Source organism: Chiloscyllium punctatum, chromosome 18 (genome assembly GCF_047496795.1).
Source record: "Chiloscyllium punctatum isolate Juve2018m chromosome 18, sChiPun1.3, whole genome shotgun sequence".
Lineage (NCBI taxonomy): Eukaryota > Metazoa > Chordata > Chondrichthyes > Orectolobiformes > Hemiscylliidae > Chiloscyllium > Chiloscyllium punctatum.
The window spans coordinates 12,279,631-12,290,769 of record NC_092756.1 but is presented as its reverse complement, the minus strand read 5'-3'; the positions used below and the strand labels follow the sequence as shown (position 1 = coordinate 12,290,769).

Below are 11,139 nucleotides of genomic sequence, written 5' to 3'. Positions count from 1 at the left end.
AGAACACCTCCTGCTGTCTCGGGTTCTTCATTCCGAAAGCTTCAAATCTTCACAGAATTCAACAGACCTTGTTACATATTCATTTCCTCATTTTTGTTCAGATCACTGTGTGCATAGTGTGACAGTGGGAGTGCATTTGCCCCACAACCCAGGGGTCAGACCATAGTCTTGGAACCGTACTGTGTTATTTATCATTTTACCAACACCAGGGAGAAATATCTGCTGCTCTGCATAATTTCCCAATTCAATTATTCATAAGGTCATAGCCAGTGCCAGCTCTGTGATGAGGTGGCCGAGAGGTTAAGGCGATGGACTGCTAATCCATTGTGCTCTGCACGCGTGGGTTCGAATCCCCCTCTCGTTGCTGTCATCCACGGCATTTTCGTGGTGCTGTTTTCAGATGATCACAGCTGTCATATTGAAACTGGAACGCTAATGGTCAGTTTATACGCATTTACACTATTACAAAATTACAAAGAAAGTTCTGAGCCTGTTGACTAAACTGTATTGAAATGTAGGTTGCATTGGGAAAATGAAAGGGAGCGCGGTTTCCTTTTGCAAATCAAGTTGCTGTGAACGTTTTTTCGTATGAAAGACATCCAGGAAAATCAAATAACGAGAGCTGCGAAGTGCATGTTTATGCAAAGGAATTCTTAATGAACGTTTTGTCAGATGAAATCTGAAGGAGATTGAATAGAAGTAATTCATGATGGTGAGAAGAGCACAGCGAGACAGCACAAAATGATAGCGATATTTCAAAGGGGCAGGGCGTGGGTGTAGGGGCACTGAGAACTGGCTGTAAATGCACAGTGGAGAATTGCCAATGTGGGTGCCGTGCATGGGCACGGAAAGACTTACACATTGGTCTCGCCCTCGCCCCTTGCTCTCGCCATTGATGAATGCTGGACATAAGGCACAGATAAACACAAGATGTGGGAAGCAAGCTCCCTCTCGTTATGCACACACTGGATGCATCACATTGAACTATGAACAACTGGAGAAATCAGCATGTTACCTTTAGGGAGTGAAACTAAACTGTGGATCAAGAATTGCAGATTCATGCAATATAAACATGAAAAATAATTTAAAATGTAGGGTGTAGGTTTGCTTGCTCAGCTGTAGCTTTGATATCCAGACATTTCATTACTTGGCTAGGTGACATCATCATCAGTGGCAACCTCCAAGTGAAGCGAATCTGTTGTCTCCTGCTTTCTATTTATATCTTTCTCCTCGATGGGGTTCCTGGGGTTTGTGGTGATGTCATTTCCTGTTCGTTTTCTGAGGGGTTGATAGATGGCATCGAGATCTATGTGTTTGTTTATGGCGTTGTGGTTGGAGTGCCAGGCATCCATGAATTCTCGGGCGTGTCTTTGATTAACCTGTCCCAGCATAGATGTGTTGTCCCAGTCGAAATGGTGGTATTTTTAATCCGTGTGTAGGGCTACGAGGGAGAGAAGGTCGTGTCTTTTTTTGGCTAGCATGGAATTTTGTAGATGACGTTGGTGTTGTCTGTGGATTGTTCTGGTTCTTTTAAGTTTGTTAGTTTTTGTTTGAGAGTGTTGGTGGGTTTGTGTGCTACTAGGATTCCGAGGGGTCTTAGTAGTCTGGCTGTCATGTCTGAAACTTCTTTGATGTATGGTAAGGTGCTTATGGTTTCTGGCTGTGTTTGGTCTGCTTGTCGTGGTTTGTTCTTGAGGAATGTGTGGACTGTATTTTTTTAGGTATCTGTTCTTCTCGAATACATTGTAAAGGTGGTTTTCCTCTGTTTTCCGAAGTTCGTCTGTGCTGCAGTGTGTGGTGGCTCGTTGGAATACTGTTCTGACGCAGCTTCGTTTGTGTATGATGGGATGGTTACTGGTGTAGTTAAGTATTTGGTCAGTGTTTGTCGCTTTTCTGTATGCAAAGGTTTGTAGTTCTCTGTTGTCCTTTCTTTCTACTGTGACTTTCAGGAATGCGAGTTTGTTGTCGGTTTCTTCCTCCTTGGTGAACTTTATGCCTGTGAGAGTGTTGTTGATGATGTTAAATGTCTTTACTATCTTGTTTCGTTTTGTGATGACAAAGGTGTCATCTGCGTAGCGGACCCAGATTTTGGTTTGATTGTTGCAAGGGCTGTTTGTTCTAGTCTTTGCATTACCGCTTCTGCTATGAATCCTGATAGCGGAGATCCCATGGATGGGCCATTGGGGGTTTGTTTGTCGACTATGTTGTTGAAAGTGAAGTAGGTGGTGAGGCACAGGTCCACAAGCTTCATGCTGTTTTCGTTGGTAATGTGATTGATGGTGGTTGGTGTGTGTGATGGTCTCTTGTAAAAGTGTGTTTCCTTTGCCAGGTCGATGTTGATCAAGGTGAACAGTGCTATTATGTCGAATGAGACCATTGCTTCCCCTTCCTCTACTTTGGTGTTTTTGATGATTTTTAGGAATTCCTGGGTGGAGTGGATGGAGTGCTGTGACTCTTCTATGAGGTATTTCAGTCTTGCGTGTAGTTCTTTGTCCAGTCTGTAAGTTGGTGTTCCGGGTAATGAGACTATGGGTCTGAGGGGGCTCCTGGTTTATGGATTTTTGGTAGTCCAGTTCGACTTGGCCAACGCGTTGATACTGGGACAGTCTAAACAAAGACATGCTCGAGAATTCCCGAGGCCTGGCACTCCAACAACAATGCCATAAACAAACACATCTATCAACCCCGCAGAAAACAAACCGGAAATGACATCACCACAAACCCAGGAACCCCATCCAGGAGAAAGGTATAAATAGAAAGCAAGAGACAACAGCTTCGCTTCACTTGGAGATCGCCACTGATGATGTTACCTAGCCAGGTAATGAAACGTCTGGATATCAAACCTACAGCTCAGCGAGCAAACCTACACCTTAAACTTCAACCTGAGCTACAAACCTTCACAAACCTTGCGATTTAAAGTGTCTTTATACGCATATCATAAATAGACTTTTCGTTATAATACCCGTCTGGTTGAAAGAAGAAGACATCACATTTCAAGATAGATGACAACGTTACCAATTTTGTTTTGAAATTGAGATTTATTTGATCATTTTACACAGTGAACAAGTTCATTTTAAAAAATGCAAACCACAGTCTCTCACCTGGAATAAAAGTGTGATTTCAATATAAACATTGTCCTTGCTAACTCGCAGTTACTCAACATGAAAAATAGGATGTAATGTTTATTAAGCATAGATCAATTAGCACCATTATCTTACTTCGGATTGACTGCAGTATGCACATTCTAAATAAGGTTTAAGAAAGAATAACTTTTGGAAATAATGATTCGGTGGTGACTAAAAATAATATTAGCTTCTCATGATGTGGATATTCCACCAATGGCTCCAGTGGTGGAAATGTTCAGTGGGCAGTATTTCTATGATGGTATGGACGTATGTGAGCTGCCAGGGATGGGAGCTCCCACTTCATCTGGAGCAGCGTCTTTTGACGTGGACCAGGGAGCATTGTAGCATCATTCGAGGAGTTCCAACCACACCTGGAGCAGCTTCCATTGACATGGAGCAGCAGGGAGCATTGGCACATCCGAATGCAAGATCTAACCTTATTTGGAGCAGCTTCAGTTGGCCTGGAGCAGGGAGCTTTGGGAGATCATTCTGGGAGCTCCACTCTCACCTGGAGCAGCTTTTCATGACATGTAGCAGGAGGTAGCATTGGGACATCAGAGTGATAGATCCAACCTCAACTGGAGCACTTCTATTGACATGGAGGAGGGAACATTGGGACATCAGACTGGGAGCTCCAACCTCACAAGGATCAGCGTTTAATGACATTTAGCAGCTGGGCGCATTGGGACATCAGAGTGGTAGGTCTAACCTGAACTGCTCCACTTCGACTGACATGGAGCAGGGAGCATTATGACATCAGACTGGGCGCTCCAACTTCAAGTAGAACCGCTTCTATTGACATGGAGCAGCAAGGAGCATTGGAACGTCAGGTTGGGAGCTCCAACATCACCTGGATCAGCTTGCATTTACATGGAAGAGGAGGGAGGATTGGGACGTTAGGCTGGGGGAAAGGATATTCAACTATTTTAATCTAAAGTAAAATATGTTTCAACACCTCAGATGTTAATTGATTTACGAAGAATCTTTCCCGGGAAAATAATTAATTCTTTAGATAGTAAAGACAAGTCCTGAAAATATTCAACTCAGGAAAACGCATTGGTACAGAGAGAAATGGGAGTGATGTTTCATGTCTTTGTCCTTTCATTTCTGGCAGTCTCTGCACTGGATTACATCACCGGAAGGACATTTTCACTCATTTCCAGCAAATACGGACAGGTCATTAACGTAATCTAAAGCTGAAAATTAACGGGAATATGCGATGTTATGATTCGGCTGGAGTTTACTTCAAATTTTGGTGAAAACGTAGCAAAGTCAGTTGCAATTTCCAAGATCAGCAGTGACCTCATTGATTGGCTGATCAGATTGTGAATGGTCGTTTTTCTGAGGACAATTTGAAGTGAATCAATGATGTTGATTATCTTTGTTCTTTGTTTGCTTTGTGACTGTTACTGCTATTGCTCATGTCCTTGTTAACACAACAGCTCTGCAGCGTGTAAAACCTCAGCTGTGCATCTGGCCAGTGGCACAACCATTCGTATAGCTGGCAATGCATTAGGCGGTTGTAAGTTCAACTTTTACTTTGCGCAAGCGCATTATGGCGATTCATCACACATCCAACCTACTCATTTTTGTTATGCTGAGGTGGGTAATATTTGAAATTTTCATCTCCACGAACGAAAATTCTTTCACTGTCTTCGATCAGTTAAACATTGCCAAGAGCTATCAGAGTAAAAATCACACAGCACCAGATTGTATTGAACAGACATATTTGGAAGCACCAGTGTTCCATGCACTGTTTCTTCATCATGTGTTTGTCACCTCTTGGAATCTAAAATTTCTTTGTGTGATTATTAAATGTATCCACCCCAGTCCAACACCAACACCTCTTAGTCATGGGGACCGTGGACACCACGAACGGTCGGTTAAAGTCCAGATGATCTTCCAAAAGATCGCGCATATTGACGTACACACCAAGTTTCTGCAGAAAAACACCCACCTGATGAAGGAGCGACTCTCCAAAAGCTAGTGCTTCCAAATAAACCTACTGGGCTCTGCCCTGATATTGTGTAAATTTTAACTTTGTCTACTCAACTCAAACACTGGCACTTCCATATCATAGACAACATCAGTCATGTCCACCGTTGTCAGAGAAGGCAATCCTGGAAGAGCCCAATACATTGCTCATAGGTACGTTTCGTTTTCAAAACCAACGCAATCAATCGCTGCAGCTTCTATGGATAAAAAGCACAGAAAAGAAATAGCTGAGACTCAGTTTTGACAATATTTTGAAACTCTTTGGGAAGTGGAATCAGAGGAGAATGAAGGATTAACTGTCCGACTGTGCAGAGAGAGGGAAGGCACTTTTCCCTTCTTTGAAGAGCTGGGGTATTGACTGATCAAAGGCATGAAACAGATTCCTGGTAAAGCTGCGCTCTCTGCATCAGGATCAAGAAGTCCTGATTTCCTGAACGGTAATGAAACCCAGGCCACTCAGATAAAGCGCTGAATACTAACCACTAGACAGCCAGGGATGAGGGCAGAAGCATTTGCACCGTTTCTTCATAACACCGTTTTTGGAATTATGTCACTGCAGATATGTTTCCCCTCAAAAATGATTGAATTATCGAGTGTTTACATCACAGAAATGGGTCCCTTCATCTCACTTCCCAGCACTTGGTCTGTAACCTTGTAAACTCTGACGTTTCACCTGAATGCTAATTTCTCTGGAACGTTTTAATCTCGTAAAACACAATAAATGGGATTAAAATTTGAGATGGGAACTGAAGCCCATTTTTACCCATAGACCGAAGCACGCAGACACATTTCCCCAAGTGTGACACAGGCCTCGGGAGAAAACAAGCAGAAAGTAAGATTTCACCGACTTGTCTGATGTTGTCCCATTTCAGAGTTCAACACCAATGTCTGGTTACAGCAAAGAAAGGAAGTATTCAGCCCCTCCCGTCCCAGTGTTCCTTGCCCATTTGAGTGGAAGCAGCGGCTGAGTAAAAACGAACCCGGAAGACTACAGCTAAGGTAAGACAGTTTGTTTTAAAATTACTTACTTCACAGAAGGAGCGGGAGCAGCAGAGGAAGTGACAGCTACCAGAGGGGCAGCCGGAAAGTAAAGCAGTGAGTATATAAATCAGGAAGGCGGCTAAACCTGAGATTCTACACCGGTATATCCCCCACCCACCCTCCTTTCTAACCTCCTTAACTACACTGTTCTTTTTTAAGGTAAGGATTTTCTATTTCTTTACTAGTGACTGGTTAAAAATTTACTTTGTTTGTTATATATATATTAATTCTTTATTAGGGAAAGACGAGAGCAGAGAAATATCAGAAAGTATTCTATCTCAAACTTGTACAAAGTAAATAAGTAATTAATTAACTAAGCAGAGATGTCTGGGCAGGTGATGTGCTGTAGCTGTATGATGTGGGAGCTGGCTGATCCCATTGTGAATGGCAGTGACCACATCTGCAGCAAGTGTTGGTTGCTGGAAGAACTCCGGATCAGAGTTGCTGATCTGGAATCTGAGTTTCCAACACTGTGGCACATCCGGAAGGGGGAGAGTTACCTGGACGCTTTGTTTCAGGAGGCAGTCACACCTGGGAGATTAAGTAATTCACATTCAGCTCGTGATCAGGCTCATCAGAGTGTGACTGTAAGTGGGGCAGGTAGGGGGAACCTGAGTTCAGGAGTGGAGGAGCCTCAGCCCTTGGCCTTTACCAACAGGCAAGAGATTCTTGCTCCCTGTTCGTATGAGGAAAGGGGCTCTGGACAGGATGAACCAACTGACTAAGGCACCATGGTGCAGAAGGCCATTCAAGAGGGGGGAGTTAATAGACAAGTAGTTGTTGTAGGGGATTCTATAATTAGGGGGAACAGATAGTATCCTGTGCAAGCCGGATCGGGAGTCTCGCAAGGTGTGTTGCCTGCCCGGTGCCAGGGTGCAGGACATCACCAATCGGCTTAAAAGGATATTGGAGCGGGAGGGGGAGGATCCAGTTGTTGTGGTCCACGTTGGTACTAACAACATAGTCAAGACTAGGGTGGAGGAACTGTTTGGGGATTACGAAGCACTGGGCAGGAAATTGAAGCACAGGTCCTCAAGGTTCATAATCTCCGGATTATTGCCCGAGCCACATGCCAATTGGCATTGGGACAAGAAAATTAGGCAAGTAAACACGTGGCTAAGGGATTGGAGTGGGAAATAGGGATTCCACTTCATGGGGCATTGGGATCAGTTTTGGAACAGGGGGGGATCTGTACCGTTGGGACGGTCTCCACCTGAACCGATCAGGTACCAATGTTCTAGCGAAGAGGATAAATAGTGTGGTCAGTAGGACTTTAAACATCTGAGTTGGGGGGAAGTGAAAATGAAAGCAACAGGGAGTATGGCGTTAAATGCAAAGATCAGCAGCAGGATAGCATGTGTCCAGGTGGATTTAAAATTGAGGCAGACGGGGAATGCAGAAAAAAGCAAGAATAAATTAGGACATCATATGACTTCCAATATCTCTAATGATAAGAAAGTTAGCATTAAGGCACTTTACCTGAATGCTCGTAGCATTCATAACAAAGCAGATGAACTAATGGTACAGATCATAGTGAATGATTATGATGTGGTAGCCATCAGAGAGTCTTGGTTACAGGGGGGTCAGGACTGGCAGTTAAACCTCCAAGGATTTTCAACTTATCGAAAAGAGAAGGAGGTCGGCAGAGGGGTGGGGTTTCCTTGTTAATTAAGAACAAAATTAAATCTATGGCACTGAATGACATAGCGTCAGATGATGTGGAGTCTGTGTGGGTGGAATTGAGGAACACAAAGACAAAAAGACCGAATTGGAGTTGTGTACAGACCTCCGAACAGTGGTCAGGACCAGGGACGCAAGATGTACAGGGAAATAGACAAGGCATGTCAGAAAGGCAAGGTCACGGTGATCATGGAAGACTTCAATATGCAGGTGGACTGAGTAAATAATTTGCCAGTGGATCCAAAAAAAGGGAATTCATGGAATGCTTACAGGATGGCTTTTTGGAACACTTGTCATGGAGCCCACAAGGGAACAGGCTATTCTGGACCTAGTGCTTTGCAATGAACCAGACTTTATAACAGATCTTAAAGTAAGGGAACCCTTAGGAAGCAGCGATCATAATATGGTAGAGTTCAGTCTGGAGTTTGAAAGAGAGAAGGCAAAATGGGATGTAATGGTGTTACAGTTAAATAAAGGCAATTATGAGGGCATGAGAGAGGAACTGACAAAAATAGACTGGAAGCAGAGGCTAGCGGGGAAGACAGTAGAGCAAAAATGACATGAGTTTGTGGGTATAATTGAGGACACTCTACAGACGTTCATCCCCAAGAAAAGAAAGATTATCCGGGGAGGGATTAGACAGCCATGGCTGACAAAGGAAGTCAGGAAATGTACTAAAGAAAAGGAGATCCTATAAAGAGGCCAAGAGCACTGGGAAATCAAAAGATTAGGAAGGCTACAAAAACAAACAGGATAACAAAGAGAGAAGTAAGGGAGGAGAGGATCAAATATGAAGGTAGGCTAGCCAGTAATATTAGAAATGATAGTAACAGTTTCTTTCAATACATAAGAAACAAACGACAGGCACAAGTAGACATTGGGTCACTTCAAACTGATGCTGGAAGCCGAGTGATGGGAGAAAAGGAAATAGCAGGAGAACATAACAAATACTTTGCCTCAGTTTTCACAGTGAAAGACATGAGTAATATCCCAACAATTCAAGGGAGTCACGGGGCTGAGTTGAGTATGGTTGCCATTACAAAAGAGAGAGTGCTAGAAAAGCTAAAAAGTCTTAAAATTGATAAATCTCCTGGCCCCAATGGGATACATCCGCGAGTTCGGAGAGTGGTGGCTGAGGAAATAGCGGAGGCATTGGTTGAGATCTTTCAGGAGTCACTGGAGTCAGGGAAAGTCCCGGATGATTGGAAGATCGCTGTTGTCACCCCCTTGTTCAAGAAAGGATCAAGACAAAAGATGGAAAATTATAGGCCAATTAGCCTAACCTTGGTTGTTGGTAAAATTCTAGAATACATCATTAAGGATGAGGTTTCTAAATTCTTAGAGCAGAGTCTGATTAGAATAAGTCAACATTGGTTTAGTAAGGGGACGTCATGCCTGACAAACCTGTTGGAATTCTTTGAAGAGGTGACAATTGGGTTAGATCCGGGAAAACCAGTGGATGTGGTCTATCTAGACTTCCAAAAGGCCTTTGATAAGGTGCCAAACGGGAACCTGCTGAGCAAGGTGAGGACTCATGGTGTTGAGGTGAGCTACTGGGATAGATTGAGGATTGGCTGTCTGACAGAAGGCAGAGAGTTGGGATAAAAGGTTCTTTTTTGGAATGGCAGCTGGTGATGAGCAGTGTCCCGCAGGGTTCAGTGTTGGGGCCACAGCTGTTCGCATGATATATTAATGATCTGGATGAAGGGACTGGGGGCATTCTAGCGAAGTTTACAACGAATCGAAGTTAGGTGGACAGGCAGGTTTTACTGAGGAGAAGTGGGGAGGCTACAGAATGATCTAGGCAGTTTGGGAGAGTGGTCCAGGAAATGGCTGATGGAATTCCACGTGAACAAATGCGAGGTCTTGCACTTTGGCAAAAAGAATAAAAACATAGATTACTTTCTAAACGGTGAGAAAATTCGTAAAGCCAAAGTACAAAGGGATCCGGGAGCGCAAGTCGAGGATTCACTAAAGGTCAACATGCAGGTTGAGTCCCTGATTAAGAAAGCGAATGCAATGTTGTCACTTATCTCAAGAGGGTTGGAATATAAAAGCACCGTTGTGCTACTGAGACTTTATAAAGCTCTGGTTAGGCTTCATTTGGAGTACTGTGTCCAGTTTTGATCCCCACACCTCAGGAAGGACATAATGGCACTGGAACGTGTCCAGCGGAGATTCACACGGATGATCCCTGGAATGGTTGGTCTAAAATGAGGAATGGCTGAGGATCCTGGGATTGTATTTATTGGAGTTTAGAAGATTAAGGGGAGACTTAATCGAGACGTACAAGATAATGCAGGGTTGGAAAGGGTGGACGCTTGAAATTGTTTCCCTTAGGCGAGGAGACTAGGACCCGTGGACACAGCCTTAAAATTCGAGGGGGTAAATTCAGAACAGAAATGCGGAGACATTTCTTCAGCCAGAGAGTGGTGGGCCTGTGGAATTCATTGCCGCAGAGTGCAGTGGAGGCCAGGACGCTAAATGTCTTCAAGCCAAATATTTATAGATTCTTGTTGTCTCGAGGAATTTAGGGTGACGGGGAGAATGGTAGTAAGTGGATTTGAAATGCCCATCAGCCATGATTGAATGGCAGAGTGGAATCGATGGGCCGAATGTCTTACTTCCACTCCTATGTCTTGTGGGCTTATGGTCTTATGGCCTATTGTTTCCCCATTGCTCTGTAGTTTATACTGCCTTCCCTCTTTCTTGCTGCCAAACTTGATCACTGCTCACGCCCGCTATTTCCTGTCCTGCCAAACGGTTTGTCTCAAGTTCTTGGAATGAAAAACAGGAATGGCCTATTTCAAGCCCTTTTCTAGTTTACAAGGACAGTGTTATCACCACTGAGCAAGCACAGTGCCAGCTCAGAGACAAGGTCTCATTCTTTAGAAACTGAAATGCAAAGATGATTGGATAGCCTCAGTATTGTAAACCAACCAACAAGACCGGAATAGGGCTGAGGGGATCACGCACAGAAGGATGGGAGAATAGAATGGCGAATCTCATGATGTCCAGGGTGATGTTAACAGAAATCTTCCCTGCTAGTATAGTGATGAGGATTCAGTGATTTCACTGTCATGTCTTGTTAAAGGTTAACGTTTGCAGTAATCAATATGAAATACTGCCTAATATTTTGAAGCAGAATGATGTGCAGCAGACAGAATAGTTTCCCTGCATGACCTAATAAGAGAGCTCAGAAGAGCCAGGAGGAGACATTAGAAGTTGTTGGCGGATCGAATCAGGGTTAACCCCAAGACTTTCCATAGGTATGTCAGGAATAAAAGAATGACGAGAG

The 11,139-nt window shown here is 43.8% G+C and overlaps 1 non-coding gene across 1 annotated transcript; it reads left to right on the top strand.

The window, feature by feature from the left end:
• Window positions 1–282: 282 nt before the first annotated feature.
• On the top strand, window positions 283–364 carry trnas-gcu (transfer RNA serine (anticodon GCU)). Its single transcript has one exon. It is a non-coding gene; the product is annotated as a tRNA-Ser (tRNA).
• The last annotated feature ends 10,775 nt before the right edge of the window (window positions 365–11,139 follow it).